Genomic DNA, 21,009 nt, shown 5'->3' on the forward strand with positions numbered 1-21,009 from the left:
AGATGCAGGGTACATCAAGTTGACTGTGGGGATTTAATCTGCTGCTCCTGAGGCTGCACAGAGAAATTTCCCTTTCTCTTCTTTGTTCACACAGCTCCTGGGGTTCAGCTTTGGTTTTGGCCCCGCCTCTGCATGTAGGTCGCCCTCAGGCATCTGTTCCCTGCCCAGACAGGAGGGGGTTAAAGCAGCGGCTGATTTGGGCTCTCTTGCTCATTCAGGCTGGGGAGAGGGAGGGGTATGGTAGTCATAATTGGAATGTGGGGTGAGCCTGGGGTGGCAGAAGCTGATGTGACATTGCAACAGCCTGAGGCACACTGTGTGTTCTCCTGGGGAAGTTGTCCCTGGATCTCCAGACCCTGGCAGTGGCAGGCTGCACAGGCTCCTGGAGGGTGTGTGTGTGTGTGTGTGTGTGTGTGGATAGTGACCTGTGCTTGCACACAGGATTCTTGGTGGCAGCGGCAGCAGCGTTAACATTTCATGCCCGTCCCTGGGGTCCAAGCTGATAGGCACGGCTTGCGCCCGTCTCTGAAGCTTGCTTAGGCGATGCTCTGCCTTCTGTGGGCACACGGGGAAGGAATCCCCTCTCCTCACGCACCCCAAAACAGTGGTCTCTTGCCTCTTAGGCAGGTCCAGACTTTTTCCCTGACTCCCTGTCAGCTAGCTGTGGCACACTAGCCCCCTTCAGGCTGTGTTCACACAAGTAACCCCAGTCCTCTTCCTGGGGTCTGACCTCCAAAGCCTGAGCCTCAGCTCCCAGTCCCCACCTGCCCCGGTGGGTGAGCAGACAAGCCTCTCGGGCTGGTGAGTTCTGGTCGGCACTGATCCTCTGTGCGGGAATCTCTCTGCTTTGCCCTCTGCACCCCTGTTGCTGCGCTCTCCTCCGTGGCTGTAAAGCTTCCGCCCCACCCACCCCCTGTCCCCAGCAGTGAAGGGGCTTCCTAGTGTATGGAAACCTTTCCTCCTTCACAGCTCCCTCCCAGAGTTGCAGGTCCTATTCCTATTCTTTTGTCTCTGTTTTTTCTTTTTTCTTTTGCCCTACCCAGGTACATGGGGATATTCTTGCCTTTTGGGAAGTCTGCGGTCTTCTGCCTACGTTCAGTAGGTGTTCTGTAAGAGTTGTTCCACATGTAGATGTATTTCTGATATATTTGTGGGGAGGAAGGTGATCTCCATGTCTTACTCCTCCTCCATCTTGAAGGTCTCCTTTATTTTCAAATGATTCAGAGAAAATACATTTAACTGTGTAGATAGAGAGATGAGCAAATGTGGGAAAGTGTTAACAATTGATGAACGTAAGTGAGGAATACACAGGAGTTCCTAATATTCTTGCAGCTCCTGTAAGTTTGAAATGATTTCAAAATGAAAAGCAAAAACAAAAAACAAAAAACTTTAGAGCATCTTTTTTTTTTTTTTCTTTTCTGAGAAATCTTTTTCACAGTCTTTGTATTGGGCTCCCATTTGTAATCTGGAGTGATGCAGGGTAGAATGTGACCAAAGACAGTTATAGCTGTAAAACTGCAGTTAAATGTGAGGTCAGGCCTTTTCCTCCATTTATGTGTCACAAAATTTTTTATACACTGAAAGGGAGCCAAGGAAAAGGTAAAAATACAAAACAATTTTTAAAAAGACAAAGATGTTTACATGTAAAAGGAAGAATGAGTCACTGTTTTCCTCAACAGTTTTTCTTTAACTTACTGTGAAAATTTAAGTCCATAGTAAAATAGAATTAGTGAAATAAACACCTATAAATCCATAACCTAGAGTGAACAACTGTCAGTATACTGTCACATATGCTTCATTATTATTTCTTGTTAACTTTTTGAAAGATGTCATGACATTTCATGCCTAATCCTTCAGTGGGAAGCTCTAAAAATAAGAAAAATGTTCTTTATAACTACACCATTAACACGCCTAAGAAAATTAGCAATAAATGTCACCTAATTTCTAGTCCATATTCAAATTTTCCTATTTACTCCCAAATATGTCTTTCACTGATTCGTTCAAATCAGAATCCAATCAAGGACCACACATTACACTTGCTTATTGTGTATTTTAAGTCTCTTTTAATCTTATAACTGTTTCCCTCCTTGCTCTGGGTTGTAACTTTTTTCCTCTTCTGTCCAGCAAATATAATCTTGGTGGGGGGGGTGTTAAATAAGGAGTTTGAATAAGGCTGAGTCTTTGTATACAATATGGGCTAATCATACCAAAGTATTGAATTTTTAAAAATATTTATTTATTTTATTATTTATTTAATTAATTTATTTAGGTTGCGCCGGGTCTTAGTTGCGGCATGCGGACTCTCAGTTGCAGCATGCATGAGGGATCTAGTTCCCCCACCAGGGATCAAACCCAGGCCCCCTCCACTGGGAGCGTGGAGTCTTACCCACTGGACCACCAGGGAAGTCCCCAGAAGTATTTAATTAAAAAAAAATAGGTGATGTTTTTATTTCTTAGAGACAAACTGAATACTGTTTTGAGTAGTGTTTACAGGCTCCTTGAACCCCACTTTTCTCATCTATATAATGGGTATGATAATCCTTGTCATGTCTATTCCATAGGTGTGTCATGAGGATCAAACAAGACTGAGTTTGTGAAAGCATTCTTTTCACTAGCATGCACATGTAAGTCAGCATTATTATCATTTTCTCCAGCAGAATGGCTTTTTAACTTGAGAGTTAGCATGAGACATAAGTCTAAACGCTGCCACAGGCAGAGGGGAACAAAGGGAGGAAAGTTCTGTTATGACCAATTAATCCTCCTGCTCCCTTATCCCTTCAGAATCCAAACCCCAAACCTAAGTCCATGCAAATAACTTTTCAAACCATAGTTTCAAATATGCCCCCCTCCAAACAGCCTGAGCCTTGTATAAGCAGCCAGCAGACGAGGCCTGGGGCCGGAAGAAAGGCCCGAGGCCCGGGGCAGGCAGAGCTCCATGACCAGCTGAAACGTGTGGGCACAAACCACCTGCCCTCTCACCTTCTCACCTACTCTCTTTCCGCCCTGCGTGCGTCATTGCCCCTCAGCACAAGCCGGAACCACAGCGCTGCTGACAGTGTTATTTCCTGTGTGAATGAAAGTGCAAAAGGATGCAAGGATGACTGGTCGTCCTGTCACACGGGTAGCATCTAGGGTCTGGCTTTAGGAAACATCCTTGGTTCACTGTCCTGCCTCGTAAAGCCAAGTGTCTTTTTTTTTTTTTAATTTATTTATTTATTTATTTATGGCTGTGTTGGGTCTTCGTTTCTGTGCGAGGGCTTTCTATAGTTGCGGCAAGTGGGGGCCACTCTTCATCGCGGTGCGCGGGCCTCTCACTATCGCGGCCTCTCTTGTTGCGGAGCACAGGCTCCAGACGCGCAGGCTCAGTAGCTGTGGCTCACGGGCCCAGTTGCTCCGCGGCATGTGGGATCCTCCCAGACCAGGGCTCGAACCCGTGTCCCCTGCATTAGCAGGCAGATTCTCAACCACTGCGCCACCAGGGAAGCCCAAGCCAAGTGTTTTTTAGGCTTGAGCCAGAGTGAGTGAAGTGCTCTTCCGAGCTTGGGAGATAGAGGCTGCCTTTGGCCGCACCACGTGTGGGCATATACTGCTTCCTGTTTTAAATTTGTCTCTTCTGTCTATCCAGGTTGAATCCCTTTAGCTGTTCACACCGTACTAAGATTAGGAGCTCTTGGGATCTCTGTGCTGGAAGGAACGTCAAGGTCATTGATGCCAGCACCCACTCAGTTAATAGTCAAATGTCCTTCATACTCTTGCTTATGTACACTCAGTGAAGTGGTTAAGAGCAAGACTCCCTGGGTTCAAACTCCTGGCACCTACTAGTTATATAATCTCACACAAATTACTTAGCTGCTCTGTCTTAGTTCCCTTACCTATAAAGTGTGGATAATAATAGTATTTACCCAGGGTTCTTGTATGAAGATCAGCAGAATGTATCTATATCTATATATCTCTGTCTTCGTATCTATATCTATATCTATATCTATATTTATATCTATATCTATATCTATCCATAAAACACACACAGCAGTTCCTGGCTCATAGGAAGCATTATATGTGTTGCAATTTTCATGTACCTGTCCAGCCTCTGCATAAACAGCTCCACGGATGGAGAACTCTCTAGCTCATGAAGCAAGCCATTTAATCGTTGGTCTATTCCAACTATCATGTACAAGCTCCTTATATTGTGGGAGGAGGAAGAGAAAGGGAGTGCCAAAAATATACTGGGTCCTATGGTAGATTTTTTGCATATATTGTGTTGTTACCCTGTGGAATTATTTATTCTCATTTTATTGATTAACATGTGACAAAACTGAAGCACAGAGGATTTGAGAAATTTGCCCAGAGTCAAACAATGATTAAATGATCCTGTCAGAATTTGAACTTGGGCCTCTTAGGCTCCAATATCTTTAATTATTGGAAGGTAACTGCCCTTTTCCCATTGAGACTTTGGTTTTTCACAGTGGTTGGCACATAGTAAGTTCTCAAATGATAGGGATTATTATTGTTAATTTCTATTAATGCTTTATACGTTTGAACCATTCTTTCCCTCTTTTTTTTTTTTTTTTTTTCCTTGCTGAGGTAGGCTGCTTACAACATTCTTCACTAGGTTTTACCTGTATAAAATATCAGTAGCACAGTCTTGCCCCTGGTCACCTGCGTTCACAAAGACAATGACTCACCAGGTAGAGAAATACTTGACAAGAATCCCTTTTCAAGTTAGTTTCTCCTGTAGTACAGAAAGTTTTAAGGTCAGAAGTCAGTCCCCTAGTAGTTCTGAGAAGAACTTCTCTTTCTGCATTTTCACTAGGATCATTTTTCTTCCTGAAGACTCAGCTAGAATAATTAGGTACCAACAGGCATTTATTCTAACTCTCCATCAGCTGCTTAGCTGTAGCCTCTTCTTACACATGGCCAGGATGGAGTGCTCCTGAGGCAGCCTGTTTCATTTTGGATAACTCTTATTGTTTAATTCATTTATTTATTCAACAAATATTTATTGAGAGCTGAGAGCTGTTGGCAACCACTGAGCTAGGGACTAGGGATACAATGGAAAGTAAAAACAGCAATTTCTTCATAAGACTGGACTATATTCTGCATCCCTTGACTTTCTACCTATTGATATATCACTTCTGCCCTCTGGAGTAACAGAACAAGGTTAATTTCTGGTCCTCACAATAATCCTTCACATACTTGAAGATGGTTTTCCAGTTGCCTGTGTAACTAAGATTTTTTTCTCCAAGCTTTCTTTGTAAAGATACTACTTTCTTTAATATTGGCAGGTGACCTAAAGGTGATGAAAAAAAGTGGGTCTTATTTACTTTCTCCTAGCCTCAGTTTCCGTATTTGTGAAATGAAGATAATATATCCACAGCAGGTGACTGAAATTTTTTTTAGTCTTTATTTATTTTTAACATCTTTATTGGAGTATAATTGCTTTACAATGGTGTGTTAGTTTCTGCTGTATAACAAAGTGGATCAGCTATACATATATATACATCCCCATATCTCCTCCCTCTTGCGTCTCCCTCCCACCCTCCCTATCCCACCCTCTAGGTGGTCACAAAACACCGAGCTGATCTCCCTGTGCTATGTGGCTGCTTCCCACTAGCTATCTATTTTACATTTGGTAGTGTATATATGTCCATGCCACTCTCTCACTTCATCCCAGCTTACCCTTCCCCGTCCCCATGTCCTCAAGTCCATTCTCTATGTCTGCGTCTTTATTCCTGTCTTGCCCCTAGGTTCTTCAGAACCATTTTTTTTTTTTAGATTCCATATATACGTGTTAACATACTGTATTTGTTTTTCTCTTTCTGACTTACTACACTCTGTATGACAGCCTCCAGGTCCATCCACCTCATTACAAATAACTCAATTTCGTTTCTTTTTATGGCTGAGTAATAATCCATTGTATATATGTGCCACATCTTCTTTATCCATTCATCTTTCGATGGACACTTAGGTTGTTCCATGTCCTGGATATTGTGAATAGAGCTGCAATGAACATTGTGGTACATGACTCTTTTTTTTTTTAAGTTTTATTTATTTATTTATTTTTGGCTGCATTGGGTCTTTGTTGGTGCACGTGGGCTTTCTCTCTAGTTGTGGCGAGCGGGGGCTACTCTTTGTTGAAGTGCATGGGCTTCTCATTGCGGTGGCTTCTCTTGTTGCGGAGCACAGGCCCTAGGTGCACGGGCTTAAGTAGTTGTGGCACATGGCTCAGTAGTTGTGGCTCGCGGGCTCTAGAGTGCAGGCTCAGTAGTTGTGGCGCACGGGCTTAGTTGCTCCGTGGCATGTGGGATCTTCCTGGACCAGGGCTCGGATCCATGTCTCCTGCACTGGCAGGCAGATTCTTAAGCACTGCGCTACCAGAGAAGCCTACATGACTCTTTTTGAATTATGGTTTTCTCAGGATATATGCCCAGTAGTGGGATTGCTGGATCATATGGTAGCTCTATTTTTCATTTTTTAAGGAACCTCCATACTGTTCTCCATAGTGGCTGTATCAATTTACATTCCCACCAACAGTGCAAGAGGGTTCCCTTTTCTCCACACCCTCTTCAGCATTTATTGTTTGTAGATTTTTTGATGACGGCCATTCTGACTGGTGTGAGGTGATACCTCATTGTAGTTTTGATTTGCATTTCTCTAGTGATTAGTGATGTTGAGCACCCTTTCATGTGTTTGTTGGCAATCTGTATGTCTTCTCTGGAGAAATGCAGGTGACTGAAATTTTGAGATATTGTGTTACTTATCTGAAATAGAGTAAGTATGTGTGTGTATTAGTCCATATTAATGGCATTAAATAACTTTAACTATGCCTATATGTACCAGGTACTCTTCTAAATGCCTCACATTTATTATCTCATTTACTGTCGTAACAGCTCTGTTGGGGGGGGGGGTAGGTGATTATTCCTATTTTACAGATAAGGAAACAGGCACAGAGAGCTTAAGTAACTTGTCCAAAGTCAAACAGCAAGTAAGTGATATTGCTAAGGATCTGAAACAGTGTGACTCCAGACCCTTGTTTAAGGGTCCCTGGTTGGTAGCCGTTTTTATATCAGGAGGGACTGAGAGAGGGACAGGAGTCGAATGGTCCAGAAGGTGAAGTGGAGCTGAGACTGAACTTGGAGCCTGATTTTTGACCTGTGGTATCATCTAGTATTTTAAATAATTGCCTACAGTTTGAAATTCAGTCTCTCGGGTTCACAGTCTAGCCTCAAAGGAGGCTCCCTTCTTCCCTGATTGCAGCAATCCATCCATTCAGCCCCCTTCTCACGTGTGCTGGTTCCCTCTGTACCCCATTGTGTGGTTCTTGGCAGCAAATGGTACTTTTCTTTCCTCAGCACATCATTTGTTAGTTTCTTGCACTGGTTCAAATTGAAGCTTACAAACGTATTTTTTCACTTAAGTGTGTTTTTTTGGTATAGCTTGGTTTTTAGCTATTTTACCATTTCTAAATCAGTCTGCTAAACTGGGAACCCATAGTTTCAACTAAAAATCACAAACAAAAGGATAATTTCCTTAATACTTATAGAGCTTTTACAAATTAATGAGAATAAGGAAAACAGCCCAGGAGAAAAATGAGCAAAGGATGTGAACAGACAAGTTGCAGAAAAGGAACTACAAATAGCTCTTGTATGTGTGTACTAATCCTTGGTTATTATTAATCCTTGGTTAACATTAAATATATGTTAAAGTTATGACATTTTTCCTATGGTAAAGATGGTACATATTTCTATCTATGTCTATATTTATATCTACATATATCTGGTAATATATATTGCTGGTGAGGTAATAGGAAAATAGGTATTCTCATACATTGCTCTTGGAAAAATACATTGGCATAGCTTCTATGAAAAACTGTTTGACAATTACCTATCAAAATCATAAATGCATGTACCCTTGTTTAGGTCACAGTTTCTCAACTTGGGCATTATTGACATGTTGGGCCAGATAATTCTTACTCTGTGCATTTCAGGATGTTTAGCAGCAGGCCTGGCCTCTACCCACTGGATGCCCTGTAGTACCTCTCCCTCCAGTGTGGCAACCAAAATTGCTTCCAGACGTTGCCAAATATCTATAGGGGACAAAATTCCCCTTAGTCAAGAACCACTGGTTGAGGTTTTTATTTTATTACTGCATAACAACAAACTTAATGGCTTAAAATAACAACTATTTGATTTGCTCATGATTCTGAAATCTGGATTGGGCTCAGCTGGGCAGTTCCTCTGCTGTTCTTGCCAGTGGTCACTCATATGGCTGCATGTATTTGGTGTGGCAGGTGGGGCTGACCTCAGCTGGGATACTGAGATGGCTGGCTCTTCTCTCTCTAAGATCATCTCTGGTCCTCTTTCCCTACACATGGTCTCTCGGTATAAAGAGAAGGTGAAGGTTCAACACACTCTCTATGTGGTTTCTCCAGCAGGATAGACAGATTTTTACTTGGCAGCTCAGGGATACCAAGGACACAAAAGTGAAAGCTGCCAGGCCTTCTTAAAACTGTTGCTTATGTTCAGCTAAGCAGTTTTCTACATTTCTATATAAAGTGAAGAATCTGTCCAGAAAATTCTTGGACCTTAATGACTACTTTTGATTTATTTTGTATCCGGATAAGGCCAGTCCAAGGAGAAATTATGCAAAAAGTTTGCCATTGGCCTCTCCTGAGTCCATAATATTCCAAGCCTAGATTCTCTGCTCCGTAAGGCTAACCCTGTCCTGGTCCTTCCTTTTTCACCATTATAACTCATCTTCCTTCTGAAATTTCTGTTCTTAGGGTTAACATCCTGTAGATCTCAGTTTAACTATCACTTCCTGTGTTCAGTTGACCCTGAACAATTTGGAGGTTAGGGGTGCTCACCCTACATGCAGTTGAAAATTCTGGTATAACTTTGCAGTTGACCCTCAGTATGCCAAGGTTCCACATCCGTAGATTCAACCAATCTTGGATCATGTAGTACTGCAGTATGTATTTATTGAAAAAAAAATCCACCTATAACTGGATCCACGCAGTTTAAACCTGTGTCGTTCCAAGGTTCATTGTATTCTGTGACCGTATTATCTTAAATACCTCCTCCCCTACCCGACCTCCAACAACTTGTGAAGCGCTTTTGAAGCCTCTTCTAACATCACTTTTCCATTGTTGCGTTGGCCAAAGCAAGTCACATGGCCAAGTTCAGAGTCATCATGCGAGGGGACCTCCAAGGACGAGAATACTGGGGGGTGTGGTTCATTGAGGACTTTCGATGTAACTTCTATACCACTCATTATTCATAATTTTGTTTATCTCCTTTAGAGAGTTTATCATAACCTATATTATCATGTGCTTATTGATTTACTTGTCTGTTTCCTTCTATTAGTGAGAGGAATATGTACTGAAGTGCATTGGTGTCTGATACCTTGTTCACTTCCAGAATCTGTCAGTGTTTGGCACATAGGCCAATAATAAGTATTTGTTGAATAAATAACTGAGCTCTGAGTTTTCTAAGCTATGTTCAGCTCATTTTACAAAAGACCCTGTGGTGATGTGACCAGGGAGTGGGTTGAAATTCCTTCTTCCATTTTTAAGCACCTTGTACATTTTAACAGTGGTTTTCTGAAGACAATGCCTCAGTTTAAAGGTGTGGTAAATTCTTACATCTGAATGGAACATAAAATCAGATTTTTCTACTTCTGTCATTTTCGTCATTCTTCCATTGTACTCTTAGAAACTTGGGGTATATTTGATGACTTTTGTTAGTTTATACTATTTCAAGTAATCTTTTTAAATTAATTAATTTATTTATTTTTGGCTGCATTAGGTCTTTGTTTCTGCATGCAGGTTTTTCTTTAGTTGCGTCAAGCAGGGACTACTCTTCCTTGCGGTGGCTTCTCTTGTTGTGGACCATGGGCTCTAGGTGCGCGGGGTTCAGTAGTTGTGGCACGTGGGCTCAGTAGTTGTGGCTTGCGGGCTCTAGAGTGCAGGCTCAGTAGTTGTGGCGCACGGGCTTAGTTACTCCTCAGCATGTGGGATCTTCCCGGACTAGGGCTCAAACCCGTGTCCCCTGCATTGGCAGGCGGATTCTTAACCACTGCGCCACCAGGGAAGCCCTCAAGTAATCTTGATTATTTCGAAATAGTCTCATTCATTTCTTTAGCGAGGAATGTAGAAATGTTACAAAAGGGATTTGTGGAATTGAGCTGGACTGATGGTAACTTCTGGCAAGTTGTTAACTGTGGATTTTCAAATCACTGGTGATTTCAAGTTTCCTGAAGAGGTCTTTTGTCCTCCAGGTGGCCCTGAGACTACAGGGATTTTTTTTTTTTCTTGTAGTTTACTTAGTCTTTTTTTTTTTTTTTTTTTTTTTATTTATTTATTTATGGCTGTGTTGGGTCTTCGTTTCTGTGCGAGGGCTTTCTCTAGTTGCGGCGAGCGGGGGCCACTCTTCATCGCGGCGCGCGGGCCTCTCACTATTGCGGCCTCTCTTGTTGCGGAGCACAGGCTCCAGACGCGCAGGCTCAGCAATTGTGGCTCACGGGCCCAGTTGCTCCGCGGCATGTGGGATCTTCCCAGACCAGGGCTCGAACCCGTGTCCCCTGCATTGGCAGGCAGATTCTCAACCACTGCGCCACCAGGGAAGCCCTACTTAGTCTTTAATAATAACTATGGAAAATGCAGAGAGCTTTTATGCAATATACTTTGGGGAATTTGACAGCTATAAATTTATGCAGATAAGGTGCTCCTAATCTTGCTTTTTCTTTCTAATTATGCTCCTTTGAAGAGTTCACAGTATTCTTAATCTTTCAAAATAGAGTGGGTTTATGCTTCTTTGCTGGTTGCCTGGGAGGAAGGAACAGGAAAGAAGGGATAAAACCCAGGAGATAATGCATGATTTCAGGATACTGGCATTATTTCAAATTAAAATCTATGTACATAACCAGCTTTCTCAATTCTTATACAAATTCACTCTTTAAAATCTATCAGTACACATCTATGTGTGAATATAATTAAAAGATGCTACATTTCTCATATGTGTTTTTTCAGTTTACATATATCTTGCAATCCCCATACAGCAAACATAAGATAGTGGTGGCAATATTGTATATATCTTAGGCATCATAGAAGAAAATCTTAATCAAAACCAACAGTGGCAACTCTTGCAGTAGCAACTTCTTTCTAGCTGAGTGACCTCAGGCTGCTCATTTCTCTTCTTAGGAACATTAGGAGGTGTCCTCAATTGTGAAATAAGACGACTGGGGAAATGTCCCTTCTAGTTCTTGGGTTTGGGTGCCAGCAGCAGGCAATATCACTTATATAAAGATGCCTGTAAAGGTCCTTAAAACAGAAAAATACTAAGGGTATATAACTTAAGAGGGTTTTGTACAAAATTTGAAGGTAGAAATCAGGATGGGATATCACTTTTTTCAGAGTAAAGTGTCAAGTTATTTAACAGGAAAAAGAAAAGACAGTGAATTCCTACTTAATTAACAGAATTTAGAGGCTTAAAATAAAATAAATAATTTTTTTCCTTTCTCTGAAATGACTGTGTCAGAATTTTAGCTATATCAGAATTGCTTACATCATACTTTAAAGCAAGTATCCAGAGAGTTGAACTGGAAATATGTACAGTCCTCATAACAAGCTGATGAAGTGTGAGAATGAGGTTAGCTGGATGGAAGGACACAAAGAAAGAAAAGATGGTTTTGTAGACACTCAGCTGTACCACAGCAGAGAAAGTTCACACTAACATTCTGTAATGTTATTGCACTGGGTCACTGGGGGGAAAGTTCCTCTAAGACTTTTAATTAATGTGAGGATGGCAAACAGCATATCAACACCTTCCTAGTGAAGCATTAATCACCTGGAGAATCATTTCCACACCCTCCACCAAATGTAACCGGGAGCAAGTATGAATAGAAAAACATGATTTAAAAACGATCTGTTCAGGGCTTCCCTGGTGGCGCAGTGGTTGAGAATCTGCCTGCCAATGCAGGGGACACGGGTTCGAGCCCTGGTCTGGGAGGATCCCACATGCTGTGGAGCGACTTGGCCCGTGAGCCACAATTGCTGAGCCTGCGCGTCTGGAGCCTGTGCTCCGCAACAAGAGAGGCCGCAATAGTGAGAGGCCCGCGCACCGCGATGAAGAGTGGCCCCCACTTGCCGCAAATAGAGAAAGCCCTCGCACAGAAACGAAGACCCAACACAGCCATAAATAAATAAATAAATACATACATACATACATAAATAAATAAATAAAAATTTTAAAAAAAGAGCCTCCTGAATCATAAAGGAAAATTTCAGGTGAAACAAATTTAAAAAAATAAAAAATAAAAAAAAAAATAAAAACGATCTGTTCAGACCCTCATAGAATGAAACACCATAGGAATTACTTTCTACAGCCTGGGGGAAAACAGAAGGGAAAGAGTCAAGTGAGGTTCTGTCTTAAAAGGGGGAGCTGGAAAATGCAAAGCAAGCAGAGGCACTAAAATGCTGAGCACGGAGGTGCACAAACTCTTTCCAAATCATGGTATTTTGTCCTCTGCCCTCTCTCGAAGGGCTCTGTGAACTCCTTTGTCATCCAGTCAGTAAGCAGTGTCACTTGACAACAGTGGTAGGCCCTGAGGATTTAAAAATGAATGAAGTTCACTTTTAATGAATGAATCTCTGAATCTTCAGGTCCCCAATTCACCAGCTGTGAGGGAGTGGGCAGGATGGAAATAGCTGGGTGTAAGACCTGTTTAATAATCACAGTGCAGTGTGGTAATGGTTGTAGCAGATGTGTGTGCAGAGCCATTGAAGCTGAGGAGAAGCCCCAAATGGTGACCCTAGAACGTTCACAGAGAGGGTGACATTTGATACAGCTCAGGGGATGAAAAGGACAGTGGCAAGTGTGGTAAAGGGTTGGGCCAGCCAAGGTACAGAATGGGAGAACTGGCATTTCAGAGAGATGGGGAAAGGGAAGCACATACAGAGCCAGAGAGGTTTGCAAGAATAAGACATGTTTGGAGTCTGGCTGTTGTTTCTCACCATTAAAAAGAAAATTTTAGTTTCCTTTAGGTAATGCTCATCGTATGTATCTCATGGCCTTCACCTCCAGCCTGGATCCAAAGAGCATTCAGTTTCCTATCCCCAGGTTGTGAGTGTAACCTGATACATTTTCCAATTTAGCGGATTACGGAGGGCTAAAGAAGAGATGACCTGAGGCACCCATAACGCAACTTGCTGAACATTTATGAGGTGTGCAGCTAAGGCCTTTAGAGCAGCGGTCCCCAACGTTTTTGGCATCAGGGACCGGTTTCATGGAAGACGATTTTTCCAGGGGAAGGGGGTGGAGCGGAGTGGGGTGGGGGGTGGTGGTGGGGATGATTCAGGCGTAAGGCGAGGGATCGGGAGCGATGAAGCTTCGCTCGCTAGCCCGCCGCTCACCTCCTGCTATGCGGCCCGGTTCCTACCAGGCCGTGGACGTGGGGTTGGGGACCCCTACCTTACAGCATTACCGTATTTAATTCTTATAGTGACTCTGTGGGCTAAGTACTATTATTTTTCCCATTTTTAAGTAAAGCAGCTGAGGCTTAGAGGCATCTTGTTCAAAGTTATATGGCAAGTGAGCTATGCACCCTGCTTCTAACCCAGGCAATCTGACAGAAGGGACTCAGGTCTTAGTCAGTGTGCTATCCTGCCTCAAAAGTGTGAGCACTGCCACCACCAGGAATCAAAAAATATCCTATGAGCATCCCACCCAGCCTGGGGCTTTCCCTCCTCATATGGAAAAGACAGCACAATGGTGAGGGTGAGGGTGTCACCTACCGTGTGAGTGGGTGACGTGGAGTTCGCCAGCCAGATCTGCCTTCAAGGGAGGACATGCTGCTCAGCTCTGAGTGCTGTCGACAGCTGGCCCTCTCAGGGACTGCCTCAGTTGCTGAGTCACCTTCCCAAGGTCGTACTACTTCCCAGGATGTACCACATCCAATGACTAATTCAGGAAGCGATATAAAGGTCCAGCCACGTAGGCCCAAAACTCTGATGGGTCAGGCTAGCTGCAGGGCCTCTAGGGGAGGTCTGCGGAGCCTGTTGTTGGGTTTACACTGAAGCTCCACTTCTCCTTCTGTCCCATCCTACTTCCTGTCCCTCCCTCCACAGGTGTCAACCCCATGGGCATTCCTTAATGACCATCCCACCACTCTGTCTCAGAGCCTGCTTCCCTGGGGACCCAATTGGTGACAACATCAATTCCATTCTGTGACCTCTCACTTTGTCTCCTTTGTAACTTCCTTTCATGTTAGTTTCAAAACCATGCGCCTTTTTTTTTTTTAAAGGACCTTTGATTTTCCATGTTCCAGACAAATATCTAAAAACAAAAGTTTTAAAATTCTCAAAGGTAGCTTACACAAAGATTCAGTCTCCCCCCCCCCCACTTTTTTGTTGTTATTGTTGTTGTTGTTAATAGAATTTATTTAGAGCTGTATTAGGTTCACAACAAAAAGCAGAAGGTGCAGAGAGTTCCCCTATATCCCCTGCCCTTCTCCCACATGCACAGTCTCCCCTACTAGCAACATCCATTTGCTTTGGTTTTGGCAATAGATATAGGTTATGGAAGGAAGACCTCTTTCAAACCACAACTTTCATTAAAATAGTTTATGTGAACATTTCATTGTTATTTTTGATGTTTGAGTTGTTGGCTGACTTTATTCCAATAGGCTCTTGCTGTGTGAACTTGGCAGGCTCCTTAAACTTTGAGTCCCAGTATCCTCATCTCTAAAATTGGAATAGTAATTATTGGGAGGATTAAATGAGATGTCCCAACTCTAATCAAAGTGCCTGGCACATAAAAAAGCTTCAGAAAATGGGCATTTTAACATAAAGTTGGCACTGCACAGGTCACAGGGTATATTTGTTTCCTCTGGCTGTTCTAACACATTACCACAGACTTGGTGGCTTAAGACAGGAGAAGTTTATTCTCTGAGGATCCTGGAGGCCAGAAGTCTGAAATCAAGGTGTGAGCAGGACTGCTGTCTCTCTGGAGGCTCTAGGGGAGAATCCTTTCTTGCCTCTTCCAGCTTCTGGTGGCTGCTGGCATTCCTTGACTGCATCACTCCAATCCCTGCCTTCCTGGACACATTGCCTTTTCCTCTCTGCCTTCCTTTTATAAGGGTACATGTGATTGCAGCTAGGGCCACCCTGAAAACCCAGGAAAATCTCCTCAACTCAAGATCCTTAATTTAATCTGCATAGGCCCTGTTTCTCTGTAAGGGGACATTTCCAGGTTCTAGTGATTAAGATCTGATATCTTAGGGGGACTATTTTTTAGCCTACCACACAGGGTCACACAGTTCCTGTCCTGTCCTTACAAGGCATGGTCCTGGACATCTCACCTTTAGATTATTAAAATAGTCCTTTGTTCCCCCCAGTTTGTGGTTCAAAACCATCTGCCTTATTTTAAGAACCTTCCTCCCTCTCCCAGAGGGGACAGTGGCTCCCAGAGTTGGGTGGTTTCTTTAAGGTCTCAGCACTAGACCGTGTTGCTATTTTAGAGGCATCTTTCCAAGGTTCTATTTAATTCCGGGATGCACTCTAGCACTGTTTCTCAAACTTGCATATTCCCAGCACCTCTAATTCCGTAGGTGGTGCGAGGTTTGGGAATCTAAAATTTTCAAAGTGCCCCAGAGGAATTTTATCAGCCAAGATTTAGAAACACTGACTCCAGCAAAGTCCTGAACGAAAACCCTCGAAATAGAGAATTCCCCTTCCCGCCTGCTGGGTGTGTCATGGTTACAGGACTGAGTTTTTATGAAAAGGGTGGAGAAAAAAGAAAAGAGCAACCCTGAAAACTGAACAATCTATCTGTACAGTATTCCCTGAAAGAGCTCTCTAGCGGGAAAACTTCCAATTCCGGATTAAGTGGCGGATGGCGACAGCCTGGATTTGGCAGTCCTGCTGCTGTCACTAGCCCGGGACCTCGTAGGCCTGAGTGATAAAACCCCGGCCGCGCCCTCAGCGGGAGCCAAGCTTTGCCTCGGTGAGAGCAGCTCCAGCTGTGGTGGCGGCCAGGCTATTCCAGCCCTAGTGTGGGTGTCCATGGAGAGGTACATCGGAGTTGGGGTGGGCGGGGGAGTGGCCTGCAGCGCCACTCCTGCAAGTGGCAGCCACTCCAGAGTGGCGCGGGCAGGGGGCGTGGGGAGACGTAGGTATATTTATTCTGGCTTGAGAGCAGGATGCTGGGACCGCTCTACGCTGCCGGAGGAGCTGTCCTGAGTCGAGAGCAGGCTGTTCTCCCGGAAAGGCTGAGAAACCAGCGCCGGTGATTGGCCAGGTGGGGGCAGCCGTGATGCGGTGGCCGAACGCACAGGAAAATTTCGGGAGTTGTGTAAGTCCCTTTGGGGACGCTGGGGCACAGTTTGGCTCAGCCAGGAGCGATGAAGGGGCATGTCCAGCTCAGCCGTGAGATGTTGGGGCGCAAAGTCAGGCTCCCCGGGGAGGTGATAGGGGTATAATGTCCAGGTCAGCCTTGGAGTGATGGGGGGCGCAGTGTCAGGCTCAGCCGGGAAGTGATGAAGGTACAGAGTCAAGCTCAGCTGGGAGGTTATGGGGGCTCAGGGTTAGGCTCAACCTGGAGTTGATGGGTGCCGCAGCGTGGGGCGCTGCTTGGGGGGCCTGCTCCGGCAACCGGGCAGTCAGGTGCTGTTCCTGGGCGCCGCAGCGAGAGGCGCTGAGCGCCGGCGTTCGCAGCTCGCACTGAGCTGGGGCAGCGGGAGGAGCCCTACGCGGTCACCGCCTCCTCCGGCCGCAGGCTCCTCCTCTCCCCCCCCCGTCTTCTTCGTCTCGCCTGCCCGAGCGCCCAATCAGCAGCTCTCGGCCCCGCAGAGCCGGGTTGCTTGTCTGGGCGGCGGAGGCTGAGCGCGACCCAAGCGAGCCGCGGCGCCCGCCGACCAGGGACAAGCGGGACTCCCGGAACCCCGCTTTGCCCCGCGCGGCCGCCCCCTCTTCATTGTCGCGCGGACGCTTCGGCCCGAGCCGCCCGGGCCACGATTCTCCTCCTCTTCCTCTCGGAGGGGAAGGAACGGAGACGGCGGAGCAGCTGCTCCGGAGAGAGCGAGCCGAGGCCCTTGCCCCTGAGGCTCGGGACTGGAGGAGGAGGAGGCGGAGGCGGAGGGAAGTGCGCGTCATTCCCGGGAGGAGAGTTTCACCTCCAGGCAGAGGCTGCGGCTGCCAGTTGCGTAAAAGCGGCAGCGGCGGCGGGCCGGGGCTGGAGGGGCTCCCTGACCATGGAGGGACGATCCAGACCAGGGGACGCCAGGAGCTCGGCTCTGTCTCTTTGGACTGCTGTGTAGGCACCTGAATTAGCCGACGCTAAGCGGGGGAGGGGAAGGTAAGAAGCAACGGGGTCACCAGCACCCCCACCCCTCCGCCCTGCCTCCCTTGCTGCCCGCTGGGGGCCACTGCCAGGACGCGGACCATGGTCCTCCGCTCCTTCCCGGCTCCCGGCAGTCAGGCATTGGGGCATTTCTATTGAAACGGCAGAATCCTCCCGCCTCCCACAGCACCCTCCCGCCCTCCCCCCGCGCGCCGCCTTTCTCCTCTTTGGATTAGGAGTAACAAGACTCCCCCGAGTAAGTCCTGTCCATAAGAAAGGGTCTTTGGGAACCACATCTTGATTTCTTTCTCTTCCTCGCTCTTTTCATTGCTTTTACGGGGAAGCAAACAATGGACCTTTGAAAGTCGGTGTGAACAGTCTTAAACTTTCTGGAGAGGGCTGGCTTGGGGGAATAAACCCCACAGGAAGCCGACTACAGTTGAAAGGTTGGTGGAATGTGCATTGCAGTTTCGGCTTCAGTGAGCGCGCGCGTACGCGTTTGGGGTGATCTTTGTCTCTTTATTACTCTGGGTTGGTGCTCCCCCCCCCCAGTCTCCCACCCCAGTTTCTTTTAGTTAAGGTAAGGCGACTCTTTAAGATCTCTTGCAGCTTTCTTTAAAGCTGGGGAAAGGCTTAGCACTGGCCCCCACTTCCAGCTTTCCTCTGCAAAGTTGGGAGGTCTTGGCAAAGCAAGGGGGTCCGGCTCTGTGAGGACCCCTAAGTGCTGCAGTTAATGCTGGTTGCTACACCCCTTGTAATAAAACCAAGGTTCTGACGTTCCTGGATGCTCTCTGCTGAGGGTTGATTTGTGTCCCCAGATTTCCCGTGGAGCGGAAGCCGCTCAGTTAAATTCTCCGCATTAGGTTAGGAAAACAGACTTCGATATATGTCTCCTTTCATCAGCAGTAAGGGTTAAGGATAGAGTGCTTAATAATTTTAAGAACTTTCATTCCGCACAGGAGCCACTCACTGGCTTGTGTTCACTCCCCTTGTTTCAGTGTGACTGTGATGCGATGTTGCATAATTGCACGTGTTGAGGGTGTGCAGATACTATCTTCGTGAGCTCTTCCCAGTACAAAGTGAGAAGAATTTAGAGGAAGGGGGATGTAGGGAGGTTTCACCTGAGCTGAGTGTGAACTGAGTCCTCAAAGCAGCCAGGCTTACCTGTTGGAAATGTCTCTGTTTTAAAAACAAATACATTTAGGTTCTGATGAACCTAGGGGCAGGGCAGGAATAAAGACGCAGAGGTAGAGAATGCACTTGAGGACACCTGCAGGGGGAAGGGTAAGCTGGGACGAAGTGAGAAAGTAGAATTGACATATATACACTACCAAATGTAAAATAGATAGCTAGTGGGAAGCCATTGCCTCGCACTGGGAGATCAGCTCCGTGCTTTGTGACCACCTAGAGGGGTGGGATAGGGAGGGAGGGAGGGAGACACAAGAGGGAGGAGATATGAGGATATATGTACATGTATAGCTGATTCACTTTGTTGTACAGCAGAAACTAACACAACATTGTAAAGCAATTATACTCCAATAAAGATGTTAAAAAAATAAAAACGAATACATTTAAAATATTTAGCCTTATGGTTCTTTGGTTGTCTAGAAAAGAGCTATTAATGTTTGTTCGACCCTTGAAGGAAACTTGCTATTTTCAAAATTGGTCTGGGCATCATACTTTGGTTGTGTCTTTGATTAGCTATGCAAAGGGTTCTTTTGAGTTTGCATTTCTGGGCAAAGCAGAAGATAGTGCACTTCCTCTGCTTAGTAAACATTGGGTAGCACATTTTGGTGCTTTATCCTTTACATTAAAACCACTCCTCAATTTTCTGTGTACCTGCACTACAGGATCTGTGTGTGTGTGTGTGTGTGTAACTGGAAGTCTTGTCTTGTGGTTTTCAGTTCAGTCCACCTGGTGCTGTCTTATCTGAATGTGTTTACAGGCCCAGAAAAGTAAGGTTAGAAGTGAATTCTGAGTCATCACCTGTTTCCCTTTTACAGTATGAATGAGCAAGCAAGGTGAGGACTGGGAACTGTGTGTGTGTGTGTGGACAGGAAAATTGAATCAGTAAATTCTTACATGGTACTTGTTTAGATTTCCTTTGTCACAGCTAATTGTCTGAGTAAAAGTCTCTCTTTTTTTTTTTAAGGATTATTGGGGTTTTTTTTGTTTGTTTATTTATTTATTAATTTTGGCTGCATTGGGTCTTGGTTGCTGCACGCGGACTTTCTCTAGTTGGGGCGAGGGGGTCTAGGCGAGTGGGGGCTATTCTTCGTTATGGTGTGCGGGCTTCTCATTGCGGTGGCTTCTCTTGCTGCGGAGCATGGGCTGTAGGTGCTCAGGCTTCAGTAGTTGTAGCACGTGGGCTCAGTAGTTGTGGCTTGTGGGCTCTAGAGCACAGGCTCAGTAGTTGTGGCGCACGGGCTTAGTTGCTCTGTGGCATGTGGGATCTTCCTGGACCAGGGCTCGAACCCGTGTCCCCTGCATTGGCAGGCAGATTCTTAACCACTGCGCCACCAGGGAAGTCCCATAAAGTCTCTTTTCTTGATTTGGCCTATAACCCCTCAAATTTTCAAAAGTCAGGAAACTTTCACAACAGGAAACCAGAATGGGGCAACACCTCATTCATGTTCTAATAGACATATCAAGCCTGTTCTCAAACAGCTATCTTGGAAATGAAGAGGAAACAAAGCAGAGAGTAAGGTAGTCTTGTGGGCCGTTTCTGAATTTGAAAAGTTACTACTTACTAGCTATGTGCCTCTGGGCAAGTTTCTGAAATTGAGAATGATGAACCATATGTCAGAAAGAGAAAATTTAAATTATCATTGTCAAATTAACAGTTCTAGATTCACATGGGATGCTGTATATAAATGTGTACCTTGTAAAGTGCTGTAAAATATTTATGAGTATTGCATCATCCACCCACCCACCATCCCTTCAGCTAACAATTATCAATCACCTATTGTGTGTCAGGCTTTCTGGAAGCAATCTGATTGCCCACTCTCTTTGTGGAGTGTTCTTTTTGGTAGGGAGAGGGAGTTGGATGAAGTGGTTGAAATTCGAGAGGTCACAAGGAGCAAAGATAGGGACTTCCCTGGGGGTCCAGTGGTTAAGACCCTTGCTGCCAATGCTGGGGGCGCGGGTTCGATCCTTGGTCAGGGAACTAAGGTCCCATATGCCTCGAGGCCAAAAAAAAGACCCCACAAAATACAAGGAGCAAAGATAACCTGGTGGCTTCCATGTATAAAGAAAGATAAAACAATCTCTGCTGTTGAAGAAATGAGTCTATTCAGGTACAAAAGGAAATGAACAATTAGAAAGCCCAGTAAGTGTTTGGAGAATTATGCATAGAATGCTCTAAGAACCCAGAGGAGGATCAGATTGGGAATGGGAGGGGGAAGCAATTTAGTGAAAAATAAAATTTACTAAATCAGACATAATAGTAGGGGCTGAAAACTGGTGTTAGAGGTACCATTTTGAAATGTAAAGATTGGAGGACTTGGGGCTTCCCTGGTGGCGCAGTGGTTGAGAGTCTGCCTGCCAATGCAGGGGACACGGGTTCGAGCCCTGGTCTGGGAGGATCCCACATGCCGCCGAGCGACTGGGCCCGTGGGCCACAGCTGCTGAGCCTGCGCGTCTGGAGCCTGTGCTCCGCAACAAGAGGGGCCGCGAT

The 21,009-nt window shown here is 45.3% G+C and overlaps 1 protein-coding gene across 2 annotated transcripts in view; it reads left to right on the forward strand.

Annotated features, from left to right (window-relative positions):
• Nucleotides 1-16,228: 16,228 nt before the first annotated feature.
• Nucleotides 16,229-21,009, forward strand: part of CEMIP2 (cell migration inducing hyaluronidase 2) — a 78,574-nt gene continuing 73,793 nt past the window's right edge. The window contains exon 1 of one of the 2 annotated variants that reach the window (XM_068552554.1): nt 16,229-16,292. The gene's annotated coding sequence lies outside the window, so the exon portion shown is untranslated. Of the gene's footprint in view, nt 16,293-16,845; nt 17,349-21,009 lie in introns of those variants that run through there. The other variant, XM_068552553.1, reaches the window with a different exon arrangement.

The sequence above is a fragment of the Eschrichtius robustus genome, chromosome 10 (assembly GCF_028021215.1).
Source record: "Eschrichtius robustus isolate mEscRob2 chromosome 10, mEscRob2.pri, whole genome shotgun sequence".
NCBI classification, from domain to species: Eukaryota; Metazoa; Chordata; class Mammalia; order Artiodactyla; family Eschrichtiidae; genus Eschrichtius; species Eschrichtius robustus.